The sequence below is a fragment of the Entelurus aequoreus genome, linkage group LG11, assembly GCF_033978785.1.
Source record: "Entelurus aequoreus isolate RoL-2023_Sb linkage group LG11, RoL_Eaeq_v1.1, whole genome shotgun sequence".
Lineage (NCBI taxonomy): Eukaryota > Metazoa > Chordata > Actinopteri > Syngnathiformes > Syngnathidae > Entelurus > Entelurus aequoreus.
The window spans coordinates 11,965,648-11,978,114 of NC_084741.1; the positions used below are offsets into that span (position 1 = coordinate 11,965,648).

Consider the following 12,467-nt stretch of genomic DNA (forward strand, 5'->3'; position numbering starts at 1 on the left):
CATTTTTCTTAAATAAAAAAACGACATGCAAGTAAAAAAAAAATTTTTCAATTAAAAATTATACTTAAGTAGAAAAAAACAATTTTCTTCAATTAAAAAAACTATATGCAAGTAAATAAAAACTATTTTCTTAAATAAATAAAAAATTATATGCAAGTAAAAAAACGATTTTCTTAAATAAAAAAACAACATGCAATTTAAAAAAAAAAAGTTTCTTCAATTAAAAAAATTATATGCAAGTAAAAAAAAAACTTCAATTAAAAAAATTATTTGCAAGTAAAAACAATTTACTTTAATTAAAACAATATGCAAGTAAAAAATGAAAAAAGAGAGGAACACTTGCAGGTTAACTTACAGGTTGAGCTTGTTTCCCCTCTCTTCTGTCCGCCATTTTACTCCCCACTTTGATTCTTCTTCTTTGGTATTTTTGGTGGACGGCACCATGCGCAAATAACAACCGCTCTGACGGCCTGACACTGTCTCAGCAGCACCACCTGTCCTTGTGGAGTGGGAATTACAGCTGTTGTAAGTGATGTCACATGTGAAGACACACCCACAAGATGGCACATGTGAAGACACGCCCACAAGATGTCACACGTGAAGACACGCCAACAAGATGTCACACGTGAAGACACGCCCACAAGATGTCACACGTGAAGACACGCCCACATGTCACACGTGAAGACACGCCCATAAGATGTCACACGTGAAGACACGCCCACAAGATGTCACATGTGAAGACACGCCCACAAGATGTCACACGTGAAGACACACCAACAAGATGTCACACGTGAAGACACGCCCACAAGATGTCACACGTGAAGACACGCCCACATGTCACACGTGAAGACACGCCCACAAGATGTCACATGTGAAGACACGCCCACAAGATGTCACACGTGAAGACACGCCCACAAGATGTCACACGTGAAGACACGCCCACAAGATGTCATACGTGAAGACACGCCCACAAGATGGCACATGTGAAGACACGCCCACAAGATGTCACACGTGAAGACACGCCCACAAGATGGCACATGTGAAGACATGCCCACAAGATGGCACATGTGAAGACACGCCCACAAGATGTCACACGTGAAGACACGCCCACAAGATGGCACATGTGAAGACACGCCCACAAGATGTCACACGTGAAGACACGCCCACAAGATGTCACACGTGAAGACACGCCCACATGTCACACGTGAAGACACGCCCATAAGATGTCACACGTGAAGACACGCCCACAAGATGTCACATGTGAAGACACGCCCACAAGATGTCACACGTGAAGACACGCCCACAAGATGTCACACGTGAAGACACGCCCACAAGATGTCATACGTGAAGACACGCCCACAAGATGGCACATGTGAAGACACGCCCACAAGATGTCACACGTGAAGACACGCCCACAAGATGTCACACGTGAAGACACGCCCACAAGATGGCACATGTGAAGACATGCCCACAAGATGGCACACGTGACGACACGCCCACAAGATGGCACACGTGAAGACACGCCCACAAGATGGCACATGTGAGGACACGCCCACAAGATGTCGCATGTGAAGACACGCCCACAAGATGTCACACGTGAAGACACGCCCACAAGATGGCACACGTGAAGACACGCCCACAAGATGGCACATTTGAAGACACGCCCACAAGATGGCACATGTGAAGACACGCCCACAAGATGGCACACGTGAAGACACGCCCACAAGATGGCACACGTGAAGACACGCCCACAAGATGTCACATGTGAAGACACGCCCACAACAAGAAGGAGTCACCATTTTTTCTTTGACCTTTAGAAAGGAAGCGGGCCGGGATGCAGTGTGATGTCATCTAACAACTTCTCTGATCACGAGTTTACTCCTTCCTTCACTTCTACAAGTGGCAAGCTGTGTTCAGTGACTCAACTTCTCTGATCACGAGTTTACTCCTTACTCCACTTCCAAGCGTGGCAAGCTGTGTTCAGTGACTCAACTTCTCTGATCACAAGTTTACTCCTTACTCCACTTCCAAGAGTGGCAAGCTGTGTTCAGTGACTCAACTTCTCTGATCACAAGTTTGCTCCTTCCTCCACTTCTACAAGTGGCAAGCTGTGTTCAGTGACTCAACTTCTCTGATCACTAGTTTACTCCTTCCTCCACTTCTACAAGTAGCAAGCTGTGTTCAGTGACTCAACTTCTCTGATCACTAGTTTACTCCTTCCTCCACTTCTACAAGTAGCAAGCTGTGTTCAGTGACTCAACTTCTCTGATCACTAGTTTACTCCTTCCTCCACTTCTACAAGTAGCAAGCTGTGTTCAGTGACTCAACTTCTCTGATCACTAGTTTACTCCTTCCTCCACTTCTACAAGTAGCAAGCTGTGTTCAGTGACTGCACTCTGGACACCTTTGACCTGCACTCACATGTCATGTTTTAACTTCCAGAAAATGGTGTTATACTTGTTAATGTTTTTTTCATTGAAGAAAATTGTTTTTTTCCTTTTTTTATTTATGAGATAAAAAATGACTTTTTATCTCATAATTATGACTTTTTGATCTCATAAATATGACTTTTTCCCCTCATATTACTTTTTATCTCATAAATACGACTTTTTTCTCATAGTTTTGATTTTTTATCTCATAAATATGACTTTTTTTATCTCATAATTTTGATTTTTTAATCTAAAAAATATGACTTTTTATCTCATAAATATGACTTTTAACTCATGATTATGACTTTTTTATCTAATAAATATGACTTGTTATCTCATAATTACGACCTGTTTCCTAAATATTGGATCTTTCATCTCATAATTTGGATTTTTTCTGATAATTTGGATTTTTTAATCTCATAATTTTGACTTTTTATGTCATAATTTAGATTTTTTAAATCTCATAAATATGACTTTTTATCTCATAATTATGACTTTTATCTCATACTTATGACTTTTTAATCACATAAACATGACTTGTTGCCACATAAATATGACTTATCTTATAATGGCTTTTTATCACATACATCTTTTCCATATAATTTCGACATTTTGTCTCATAATTACGATTTTTTAATCTCATAATTACGATTTTTATCACACAATGACTTTTTCCCCTCATAAAATGTAGGGATGTCCGATAATATCGGCAGGCCGATATTATCGGCCGATAAATGCGTTAAAATGTAATATCGGAAATTATCGGATTCGTTTTTTTTAATTATCTGTATCGTTGTTTTTTTTTTAATTAAATCAACATAAAAAACACAAGATACACTTACAATTAGTGCACCAACCCAAAAAACTTCCCTCCCCCCATTTCTTCCTGTTATCAATATTCTGGTTCCTACATTATATATCAATATATATCAATACAGTCTGCAAGGGATACAGTCCGTAAGCACACATGATTGTGCGTGCTGCTGGTCCACTAATAGTACTAACCTTTAACAGTTAATTTTACTCATTTTCATTAATTACTAGTTTCTATGTAACTGTTTTTATATTCTTTTACTTTCTTTTTTATTCAAGAAAATGTTAATAATTTAGTTATCTTATTTAAAAAATTTTTTTTTTTAAAGTACCTTATCTTCACCATACATGGTTGTCCAAATTAGGCATAATAATGTGTTAATTCCACGACTGCATATATCGGTTGATATCGGTATCGGTAATTAAAGAGTTGGACAATATCGGAATATCGGCAAAAAGCCATTATCGGACATCCCTAATAAAATGTACTAATAATGTCGTTTTTCTCATAAATATGACTTATATCTCATAATTATATTTTTTTCTCATAACGAAATTTCAATCCCATAATTACAATTTTTTAATCCATAATTACGATTTTTTTTATCTCATAATTTGGACTTTTTTTGGTCTCATAAATATGAATTTTTCCTCATAAATTTGACATATTTACGATTTTTATCACATAATTGGGACTTTTTTCCCACATAAAAATTGACTCATAATTATGACTTTTTGTCATATAATATTTTTTATCCTAATGACTTTTTTGTCACTCACAAATTCGACATATTTACGATTTTCATCATATTTTTGGGACTTTTTCCACATAAAAATGGACTCATAATTATGAATGTTTTCTCATATATAATACTCTGTATCTTAATGACTTTTTTGTCATTAATGCCATTTGATCTCATAATTGTGACTTTCCCTCATGTATGTGACATTTGATCCGACACATGACGTACAATTGTGGTGTCGGGAACAGACTCCGTGGTTTATCTAAAAGGTCAAAGTCCATTCTAGGTCCACAGACGTGCAAATGACAGGTCGTTCACTTCAAAGTAGCGGATCGTTCGCGAACGACCCATCCCGATGACGTCGTCGGCTAAAAAAGAGACGCGAAGTGACAACAATCGTTTTTTTTTTTAAATCATCGGTGAAACGGCGACGCGAAGTGGAGTTCACGTGTTCAAATCGTCGCAGTGAAAGTTTAAAAAAAAAAAGAGAGAAAAAAAAAAGATGCCGTTCCACTCCGGGCGTGACGTCACTTCCGGGGATCGCGCCCATCCCTTTGGAAGAAAAGAAGAAGTTGAGGAAGAAAAGTGACGGAGATGCAGAAGTAAAAGTGGAATATTTGTTGGCGCAGCAGGACGAGATCACACCGACAAGTCAGTCATGTAAGTGCCGCGTGTCTGCGTGGAAAGAGTCGCGCGATGATCGATCACCGTATCGCTCCCAACTCCTTAATTGTACATCGGGATCGATTGGAGCGCCTAAACTTTACAACTTCTCTCTCGCGAATGACGCCTGCGCAAAAAGATCATTTGTAACAAAATAAGCATGTTGTTTTTATACTTATTTGTCCCCACTCACTCACCCCCACCCACCCACCCACCCACTCCCCCACTAAATATGTGCTGGCATTGCAAGGATCGTCTTGGAGTACAAGTCCCGGCATGGCCTTGCAACATTACACAATCTTATTTAGCCTGCAGATATACATACTGTATATATACATACTGTATATATACACATCTATATAGTCGAGGTTTCTGTGGTTTGTCCGTTATACAGTGCTCAATACTGGGGTAGAGCAGGGAAGTCTTCAGGGGATTTTAAAATCCCCTGACAAGTAGGGAAACCTGCGAAACAGGCTTGTAGGGATGATATAGCCCCTGTGTTTTCTTCCTGACCTAATATATATATATATATATATATATATATATATATATATATATATATATATATATATATATAATATTGATAACAAATATCTTAATTATTACTTTGGCCATAATTGGCAGCCCTAAATCTCATACATGAACACTATTTTTTATCTATTTTATATATATATATATATGTATGTATGTGTGTAGCTCAAATAGCTCAAAGTGCTCAAATAGCAGCACTTACCAGTGAGCTGCCTCTATTTTTAAAATTTTATTTGTTTACTAGCAAGCTGGTCTCGCTTTGCTCGACATTTTTAATTCTAAGAGAGACAAAACTCAAATGGAATTTGAAAATCCAAGAAAATATTTTAAAGACTTGGTCTTCACTTGTTTAAATAAATGCATTTTTTTTTTTACTTTGCTTCTTATAACTTTCAGAAAGACAATTTTAGAGAAAAAATACAACCTTAAAAATGATTTTAGGATTTTTAAACACATATACCTTTTTACCTTTTAAATTCCTTCCTCTTCTTTCCTGACAATTTAAATCAATGTTCAAGTAAATTTATTTGTTTTATTGTAAAGAATAATAAATACAATTTAATTTAATTCTTCATTTTAGCTTCTGTTTTTTCAACAAAGAATATTTGTGAAATATTTCTTCAAACTTATTATGATTAAATTAAAAAAATATATAGTTTGGCAAATCTAGAAAATCTGTAGAATCAAATTTAGATCTTATTTCAAAGTCTTTTGAATTTCTTTTACATTTTTTGTTCTGGAAAATCTAGAAGAAATAATGATTTGTCTTTGTTAGAAATATAGCTTGGTCCAATTTGTTATATATTCTAACAAAGTGTAGATTGGATTTTAACCTATTTAAAATATGTCATCAAAATTCTAAAATGAATCTTAATCAGGAAAAATTACTAATGATGTTCCATAAATAATTTTTTTAATTTTTTCAAAAAGATTCGAATTAGCTAGTTTTCCTCTTCTTTTTTTCGGTTGAATTTTGAATTTTAAAGAGTCGAAATTGAAGATAAACTATGTTTCAAAATTTAATTATAATTTTTTTCGTGTTTTTTCCTCTTTTAAACCGTTCAATTAAGTGTAAATATCATTAATTATTAATAATAACAGAGTTAAAGGTAAATTGAGCAAATTGGCTATTTCTGGCAATTTATTTAAGTGTGTATCAAACTGGTAGCCCTTCGCATTAATCAGTACCCAAGAAGTAGCTCTTGCTTTCAAAAAGGTTGGTGACCCCTGAGTTAGAATGTGTGGCTGCCCATACAATTAAGGGATATAATATATATGTTTTATATTGTGTATATATATCATATAAATATGGATAATCAGCAATTAATGGCCAATGTCGTACTTGAAGAAAGTGCAAGCAACACTTGAAATATCAAGAGAAAACTTTCTCATTTTCAACAGTCAAGGAATGTTAAAAAAAAAAGAAAAAAGGTACAGGAAGTAACATTTGAACACTTTCCTGCTGCTTTTATTGTTGTTTCCTGACGCAGAAGTCATCAAAAACACAAAATAAAACACAATCTGTACCATTCTGCTAGGAAGTACGCTTCGAATCGGGTAAGAAATGGCGGAGAAAAAGGTCCTGGAAAATCTGGAATTCCTGCAAATCAGGGAAATTTGGGAAGAAAAATAAACATGGTTGCCGTCGATTCCCGGCCGAGGACGAACGTTTTGATACTCGAACGGTTCAGATCGGATGAAAACTGGGGGAGAAGAGGTCAAAAGGAAAAAGGTAAAAACACCAGTGGTGTTTAAAAGCTGGAAGTCCGGGTAATCAGGGAAATTTTGGAACCCAGAAACATGTTGGCTTGAATGTGCAGGGAGAGTGGAGTGTGTGGATTGAATCGGTCCAGAAATGTGGGAATTGTGCAGGTTTGAAAAATGCCACATTCGTCTCGATGGGAATTTCCTGGTAATTTGGGACTTTCAGGCAAAGTAGGGATTTTTTTTTGAAGGTGAGGAATAGCATGAAGGAGCTAAATTAGTTGGTTTTAGAATGGTTTGAATCGGTCGAGAAGTGTGGGAATTGTGCAGGTTTGAAAAATGCCAAATTCATGTCAATGGGAATTTCCTGGTAATTTGGGACTTTCAGGCAGAATTGGGATTTTTTTGAAGGTGTGGAATAGCATGAAGGAGCTAAATTGGTTGGTTTTGGACTTCTTTGAATCGGTCGAGAAATGTGGGAATTGTGCAGGTTTCAAAAAAGCCAAATTCATGTCAATGGGAATTTCCTGGTAATTTGGGAAATTCAGGCAAAGTAGGGATTTTTTTGAAGGTGAGGAATAGCATGAAGGAGCTAAATTAGTTGGTTTTGGAATTCTTTGAATTAGTCGAGAAATGTGGGAATTGTGCAGGTTTGAAAAATGCCAAATTCATGTCAATGGGAATTTACTGGTAATTTGGGACTTTCAGGGAAAGTTGGGATTTTTTTGAAGGTGAGTAATAGCATGAAGGAGCTAAATTAGTTGGTTTTGGAATTCTTTGTATCGGTCGAGAAATTTGGGAATTGTGCAGGTTTGACAAATGCCACATTCGTTTTGCTGGGATTTTCCTGGTAATTTGGGAATTTCAGGAAAAGTTGGGATTTTTTGAAGGTGAGGTATAGCATGAAGGAGCTAAATTAGTTGGTTTTAGAATTGTTTGAATCGGTCAAGAAATGTGGGAATTGTGCAGGTTTGACAAATGCCACATTCGTTTCGATGGGAGTTTCCTGGTAATTTGGGGATTTTAAGCAAAGTGGGGATTTTTTGAAGGTGAGTAATAGCATGAAGGAGCTAAATTGGCTGGTTTTGGAATTGTTTGAATTGGTCGAGAAATGTGGGAATTGTGCAGGTTTGAAAAATGCCAAATTCATGTCAATGGGAATTTCCTGGTAATTTGGGGCTTTCAGGCAAAGTTGGGATTGTTTAAAGGTGAGGAATAGCATGAAGGAGCTAAATTAGTTGGTCGAGAAATGTTGAAATTGTAACACCATTTGTTGGAGAATGTGTTATAGAATTCCTGGAAAGCAGGAATTTCTGGGGGAACTCGGGAAAGTTTTAGTTTTAATGTCCAGGATGAGTGGAATGGTTTCATTTGCTTAAGAAATGTGGAAAATGTGGGATTTTGGAAACATTGTCCGTTCATCGGAATAGAAATGTTCTGGAAATTTGTACGAAAAAAGATAAATAACTTTTGATGTCCCAACTTAGTGGAAAGTTTTGATCGTGGAATGATTGAAAAATGAAGAAGGAGAAGCCGGAGTAAAAAACATCTTTGGAAAACCAGGAACTCCTGGAATTTTTTTGAACTTGGAGAATGGTAGTTTGAATGTCCAGGATGGTAGAATTTGTTGTAAGTGGAACCGTTCGAACCGGGTGAGAAATGTGCCAGTTTGAACATATTTTCAATGGCACAAATGTCCTGAAAAACCTGGAATTCCTGGTAATCTGGGATATTTGGGAAGAGTATTCACATTGAACATAAACTACTAAGATAGAGTATTCACATTGAACATAAACTACAAAGAGAGTATTCACATTGAACTTAAACTACTAAGATAGAGTATTAACATTGTACATAAACTAAGATAGAGTATTCACATTGAACATAAACTACTAAGATACAGTATTCACATTGTACATAAACTACTAAGATGCAGTATTCACATTGAACATAAACTACTAAGATAGAGTATTCACATTGAACATAAACTACTAAGATACAGTATTCACATTGTACATAAACTAAGATAGAGTATTCACATTGAACTTAAACTACTAAGATAGAGTATTCACATTGAACTTAAACTACTAAGATAGAGTATTAACATTGTACATAAACTAAGATAGAGTATTCACATTGAACTTAAACTACTAAAATAGAGTATTCACATTGAACAAACTACTAAGATACAGTATTCACATTGTACATAAACTAAGATAGAGTATTCACATTGAACTTAAACTACTAAGATAGAGTATTCACATTGTACATAAACTAAGATAGAGTATTTACATTGAACATAAACTACTAAGATAGAGTATTCACATTGAACAAACTACTAAGATACAGTATTCACATTGTACATAAACTAAGATAGAGTATTCACATTGAACTTAAACTACTAAGATAGAGTATTGACATTGTACATAAACTAAGATAGAGTATTCACATTGAACTTAAACTACTAAGATGCAGTATTCACATTGAACAAACTACTAAGATAGAGTATTCACATTGAACTTAAACTACTAAGATAGAGTATTCACATTGTACATAAACTAAGAGAGTATTCACATTGAACATAAACTACTAAGATAGAGTATTCACATTGAACAAACTACTAAGATGCAGTATTCACATTGAACATAAACTACTAAGATGCAGTATTCACATTGAACATAAACTACTAAGATGCAGTATTCACATTGAACTTAAATTACTAAGATAGAGTATTCACATTGAACATACATTACTAAGATAGAGTATTCACATTGAACATAAACTACTAAGATGCAGTATTCACATTGAACTTAAATTACTAAGATAGAGTATTCACATTGAACATACATTACTAAGATAGAGTATTCACATTGAACATAAACTACTAAGATGCAGTATTCACATTGAACATAAACTACTAAGATAGAGTATTCACATTGAACATAAACTACTAAGATAGAGTATTCACATTGAACATAAACTACTAAGATGCAGTATTCACATTGAACATAAACTACTAAGATAGAGTATTCACATTGAACATAAACTACTAAGATAGAGTATTCACATTGAACATAAACTACTAAGATAGAGTATTCACATTGAACATACATTATGGGGCGGTATGGCGTAGTGGGTAGAGCGGCCGTGCCAGAAACCTGAGGGTTGCAGGTTCGCTCCCCGCCTCTTACCATCCAAAATCGCTGCCGTTGTGTCCTTGGGCAGGACACTTCACCCTTGCCCCCGGTGCCGCTCACACCGGTGAATGAATGATGAATGAATGAGTTGTAAAAATGAATGATGGGTTCTCACTCTGTGAAGCGCTTTGAGTGCCTAGAAAAGCGCTATATAAATCTAATCCATTATTATTATTATTATTACTAAGATAGAGTATTCACATTGAACATAAACTACTAAGATGCAGTATTCACATTGAACATAAACTACTAAGATAGAGTATTCACATTGAACATAAACTACTAAGATGCAGTATTCACAAGATAGAGTATTAAAATGGATGAGTCAGGGTAAAGCAGGTTGTTGAGCGCCTGAGGAGGTTCTAGAAGGTTCTGGCAGTTAGTTCTACAATCATGTCTTTGTCCTTTGAAGTTGCCTCACATGACTTCAAAAAGGAATCATTTGATCAAATGTTGAAATTGAACAAGCTCTGATCTCATCTTGATACCTCATGTTGTCCTACTTCCTTTCATTGTGTCAATTATTATTATTATTATTATTATTACTATAATAGTGTGAATGCTCCAAACATTCACACACGCTTTTTAAACTTCTCTAGATTTTGGCGCTACCTTCCACATTTTTCACCCGATTCAAAGCGTTCCAACTTCAAACTGTTCAGCCTATTCGGGAATGGCGGGCTTTCCCTTGACAAATTCAAAAAATTTCCCAGATTTCCCAGAATTCCAGCTTTTCCGCGACATTTTTCCCATTCAAAATTAATTGTTCATTTTTCAAACTTTCCACCATTTCCACATTTTTCAACCTATTCAAACCATTCCACCTTCAACACATTGCACCACCCTGGAAATCCAAACTATCATGTTTCCAAGTTTAAAAAAATTCCAGGATTTTCCACAATTCCTGGTTTTCCAAAGCCCTATTTCCACCCTTCTTTCTGGCAACTACTCCTCCCACATTTTTCAACCCACTTCAACCGTTCCACCGTCCAAACATTCCTCTTAATTAGGACAAAAATCAAAGTTGTTTTTTTAACTGGAAAATTCCCGGTTTTCCAGGAATTCCCTAATACCATTTCTCAATTCAACATGTTACTACTTCAACATTTCTCCACCAATTTGAAAAATTTCAACAGCAACTATTTCAACCCATTCAGACCATTCAAGTCTTTTACCATTTTCAAAAAAATTCCCGCTTTTCCCAAAATTCCCAAATTTGGGGGGAAATCCCCATTGAAATGAATGGGATATTCTTCAAAGTTCCACAACTCCCACATTTTTCATCTGATTCAAACTGTTCACACTTCAAAATATTCAGCCTGTTTGGGAAATGTGTGCTCTACTTCAACTATTCTAAAAAAAATTCCAGGATTTATCTGATTTTTTTCTTACTTTTTTCCCCATTCAAAATCAATTGTCCATTTTCCAAACTTTCCACCATTTCCACATTTTTCAACCTATTCAAACCATTCCACCTTCAACACATTCCACCACCCTGGAAATCCAAACTATAATTTTTCCAAGTTAAAAAAATTTCCAGGATTTTCCACAATTCCTGGTTTTCCCAAGCCCTATTTCCACCCTTCTTTCTGGCGACTACTCCTCCCACATTTTTCAACCCACTTCAAGCGTTCCACCGTCCAAACATTCCTCTTAATTAGGACAAAAATCAAAGTTGTTTTTTTAACTGGAAAATTCCCGGTTTTCCAGGAATTCCCTAATACCATTTCTCAATTCAACATGTTACTACTTCAACATTTCTCCACAATTTGAAAAATTTAAACAGCAACTATTTCAACCCATTCAGACCATTCAAGTCTTTTACCATTTTCAAAAAAATTCCCGCTTTTCCCAAAATTCCCAAATTTTGGGGGAAATTCCCATTGACATCAATGGGACATTCTTCAAAGTTCCACAACTCCCACATTTTTCATCTGATTCAAACTGTTCACACTTCAAAATATTCAGCCTGTTTGGGAAATGTGTGCTCTACTTCAACTATTCTAAAAAAAATTCCAGGATTTATCTTATTTTTTTCTTACTTTTTTCCCCATTCAAAATCAATTGTCCATTTTTCAAACTTTCCACCATTTCCACATTTTTCAACCTATTCAAACCGTTCCACCTTCAACACATTCCACCACCCTGGAAATCCAAACTATAATTTTTCCAAGTTAAAAAAATTCCAGGATTTTCCACAATTCCTGGTTTTCCAAAGCCCTATTTCCATCCTTTTTTCTGGTGACTACTCCTCTCACATTTTTCAACCCACTTCAAGCGTTCCACTGTCCAAACATTCCTCTTAATCAGGACAAAAATCAAAGTTGTTTTTTGAACTGGAAAAATTCCTGGTTTTCCAGGAATTCCGTAATACTATTTCTCAATTC

General features: G+C 35.7%; 1 protein-coding gene across 1 annotated transcript in view; it reads left to right on the top strand.

The window, feature by feature from the left end:
- The first annotated feature begins 4,337 nt into the window (after window positions 1-4,337).
- The window catches only part of cdc42ep5 (CDC42 effector protein (Rho GTPase binding) 5), a 15,371-nt gene continuing 7,241 nt past the window's right edge, over window positions 4,338-12,467 (top strand). The window contains exon 1 of the mRNA XM_062064119.1: window positions 4,338-4,645. The gene's annotated coding sequence lies outside the window, so the exon portion shown is untranslated. The remainder of the gene's footprint in view (window positions 4,646-12,467) is intronic.